Source organism: Boleophthalmus pectinirostris, unplaced genomic scaffold (genome assembly GCF_026225935.1).
Source record: "Boleophthalmus pectinirostris isolate CB_2022bp ecotype Guang Dong unplaced genomic scaffold, ASM2622593v1 HiC_scaffold_13, whole genome shotgun sequence".
Taxonomy (NCBI): Eukaryota; Metazoa; Chordata; class Actinopteri; order Gobiiformes; family Gobiidae; genus Boleophthalmus; species Boleophthalmus pectinirostris.
The window spans coordinates 16268522-16272877 of record NW_026571036.1 but is presented as its reverse complement, the minus strand read 5'-3'; positions in this window follow the sequence as shown (position 1 = coordinate 16272877).

Here is a 4356-nt window from a genome sequence, read left to right as displayed (position 1 = left end):
GGTCTCTGCTCCGCGTTCCCGGTGAGCCTGCCTATGCGCGCTCCCGGTGAGCCTGCCTGTGCGCGCCCCCGTGCACTTTGGAGGCACCACTGTGAGCGCGCACGTAGTTAACTCTTTATGGCGCGGTTTGGCGAAACATGACGCGGCTTTTTGCGATGCATTATGAATGAGTTTACTAAGGGCACATTTGTTTGTGTTTGTAGTGAGTATGCAGTATTTACATGTGTTCAGAAAGTTTGAATCCAATAAATAAAAATGTAGATTGTATTAAGCAATGGACCTAGATCTTAATCAGGCACCAGAGACAGTGATTGATTACGTATATTAATTGACCATTCGTCATATATAGGGAACCAAATATGCCCTATAAAAAAGCTCGCACATACTATATTTTCTCTGTTTGGTCTGTAGACAGTAGGTGCTGAATGTCACACACTTCTGTTAAGTCTCACTGACCAGTTCATTGCACACAAGCCAACAAATATCCAGTTAACTTTTAACCTCACTTCCATGCCATTAATTTCTAACATTATTACACACACACAATGTCGTTATTAAAATACAATTAAATAGTGTTGTGACCATGGCCTTTGAGTACTTTGACCCACTGTCCTAACTGTTAACATGTGCTGGTGCAGGACGTGCGCATCCCGTGGACACGCTTCATCATACCAGTCACAAAAGGCTTGTGTTAGAAGTTAATGAAGCATCACTGTGCACTGTACTATAAACATATGTTGATGGACCATACCATTATGACCAGTGACAGGTGAAGGAGGAGAGAACAGCATAGATTATCTGGCTAATGTAACTTCAGACATTTTAAACACAATAATACATAGGAAGAATGTGCAGGCAATATATTTGAAGAAAGATGAACACTGAGGCCAAGCAGGATGCAGGGAGGAAGACCTCAAAAGTGATTAATGGAAGGATGGGAAGAAATCAGTGCTGCTGTGTCATGGGAGAAGGATGTAGACGATGGGATCAGATAGCAGCTGAATTATAACTAAAAAAGGAAAACTCAAAATAAGAATTCTTGACTGAAAAAGAAAATGTCAGACAGAAGATGGTATTATGACATTTACAAATATCAAAGTTGAAAGTGAGAATGGTTGTTATAAAGTATGAATACCTCGTCAACGCACCCTAAACATTCAGTGCAGAGACAGGAAATCCCATTAGTTCAATTTAGCGTTTTGAAGAACAAAACTTTGCAAATTTGTTGTTGTTGTTGAGATATAATATAATATTAGATGTAATACATATATATAATTATACATACATACATGATAATACATATTATTATTAACATTATACAATCTACAATCCATGTGGAAAAGCTAGAATATAAATATGTTTCATTCAGTTTGTCTATATAGTGCCTATATAAGATGATGCATTAGTGGTTCTTACACAGAATCAGGTCCTCAAATTGGGACAGCTGATTTACATGTATTTATTCTTTCACAATAAAAGGCATAGATAATGTGCTTAATTGCTAACAGGAAGTTTCAACTTTAAAAAAATTTGAATACTAGTATGGAGTTGTGTGTATAACGCTTTACCGTTCTTGTCAGAAGATATGAAGCATGAAATTTAAGGAATAGCTCAGTGATGAAGGGGCAAAAATAACTTTACAGTATGTTACAGTGATGTTGTGGTTAGTCAGTGTTCACTGTACAGCACACACCCTGACAGAGGAGGGCCCCGCTTCCCATAAGGACATTACTCACCGCTGCTGTGTAAGGGAGGATTGGGCAGATAAGATGACATCATGGTTAAGTCAAAAAGCCATTATCATTGTGTAGATAAAACATGCGAAGGAACATGGAGAGAAACTGTTAAGTTAAAAGAGCATTACATCACACAGAAAATTATTTACCATTTGATAGATATTTTTAATACTACAATACATATGAGAAAATAGAGCCAGAAGTTCACCACAATACAGTATATAGGCCTACTGTAAACAAGGCATTTGCAGCAAAGGCAATCTGAATACTTATTCGAAAATGAACCACGTTTGTAAATCCAGCCTTTTAATGAAAAAGTTATAATAGTTTGTAAAGTAGAGAGTTAAGAGTTGTAAAGAGTTTTAAGACTTAGAAATGATTTTAAAAAGTGATAAGTCATAGTTAAAGTAGAAGATGGAGTATTGTAATTTCAACATTGTTACTACTCACTGCAATATAAAAAGCTTTTGAATTAAATTTGTTCATGAATAAATATAAAAAATAAATAATAATTATAACTCCACTGTTCCACATTCCTCAAAACTACATTTTACATTACATTATATTCAAATTATGTACTGTAGAAATAACAGAAGAAATATTGTGCACTCTTATAATACAGTTCAACTGAGGCAGAAGTGCAAAACCACAACAGGAAACCAAGTTCACCAGATAACCCTCCACTTCCCCTATCTGCACTTCTATCACCACAGACGAGTTTCACTGAGCACTGATTGTTTAGAAGTACAAAATCTACCAGTGTCCTTTTTATCTACTCCACTCTGATAAAAGCATGTGTTTGTATTTGGATTTGAATCACACGTTCTTACAGTTTATCATAATGTCGTGTCTACGACTTCGAGAGGCTGTCAAAGGGCTGATAATGATGCTTACTGTAAGAACTTGTCCAAGAACAAAATAATGAAGATTGCAGTAAGTTACATTGTGTGTATCACAAAGAGGACAGAAGGGCTCTTAAACTTGGTGATCTAATCAGGGAAACAAACTACTGATAGGTTAATGACAGGGAAGTTTAAAATGGTACAGAATTAAAATATATCATTTTTTAAGGACTGCAAACCTTTTCTCAAGTGCAACATTTTCCAAAAGAGTACGCAACCAAAAGTGCAGAGTAAGTGTGTATACCAACAAAGTCACACAGTAATTCCTGCAAAAAAAGTAGTAATATTTTATAATATTGACTTCTTATTTAGCCTTAAAGGTGCATTGTGTAATTTTTCTGATGGAGGGTCTGCTAGATGCCTTGGAGTTCCAGCTGTTACTGCGTTGTCTGAAACCACAGTATGGTGTTAAACCTTTCTATCTCCATGGAGACCAAACCAGACCAAGTTACAGGTTAGATCCATGGAGAGGCTACACCGCTTATAGTCAGAATGGCTGTTTTTCATGGTATTTTTAAGTAAGTAAGTAAGTAAGTAAGTTTATTTATATTGCTCTTTTCACAGACATATGTCATAAAGACACTTTAAAGAGCATTAATAATTCAGTTATTCATTAATTTCTGAGCCATAAAACCAACTGTAATTGAAAAAAAATTAAGGTAAAGCTGTTTAAAGTCATACTGTGGAACATTTTCGAGCAATGATGACATATCCATAGAAATAAGCAGGTATCAGACTGTAAACAAAAAAGTTACATAATGCACCTTTAACAATGAAAAAGACTAGTTTATCGAGTTTATGTGTTAAGAATGATTCAGGTTCAGCAATTAAAGTGTCATTACTATAATTACTAACAGTGTTGGGAGTAATGTATTATAAAAGTAATGTATTACAGTAATGCGTTGATTTTTGCTGTAACGCAGTAATGTAAGGCATTACAGGGGGAAAATTTTTAATATTTTACTCGGTACAAATGTGAGTAACGCGCGTTACAATGCTTTTTTAACCTGGATTGAAGTGGTGGGTTTTTCTTCATAGAAATTCGCTAAAATCACCGTGAAATCAGCAGCGGTGAAACGCCGGAGACGCGGCCGGATAAACCTTCAGTTAACCGCGGGTGAAAGGACCGACCAGAACTCTACGCTAATCCGTGTATCATTCGTTCATTTCGTTTTTCAATATAAAACCAAAAATAAGAAACGAAAAAACAACAGTTTCTTCGTTATTGTTCCAAAACCAAAATGAAAAAAAGGATAACGATTCGTTTTTTTAGTTTTCGATTTTGTGTTTAAATGAAGAATGGAAAAAACGGATAACGGCCGTTTCCCGTTTACGTGACTTTGACTGCAATGCCGAACTTTTGCACCGGGTACGGAGTACCGGGACCAGACAGGGACCAGAGCGGGACCAGGGCGGACTCCGAGTTTTTGACTCCGCCTCCACGTCCGAGCCTCAGCTTCGAGCTCCGGCCCTGCCGTGGCTCTGAGCCTCCGGTCTGGTCCCGGTCTGGTCCTGGTCGTCTCGGTTCAGGCCCGCTCTGGTCCCGGTCTGGTCCCAGTCTACCTACGGACTGAATCCGAGACCAGAGACCAGAGCAGGACTGAGACCGGGACAGAGCTGCTCTGGTTCTCCGCGCTCAAGAACCGCGGCTGGTTCCGAGGTGGTGCAAAGCCTCCGACTGACGCATTCACACCAATGAAAATGAATCAAACTAAGAG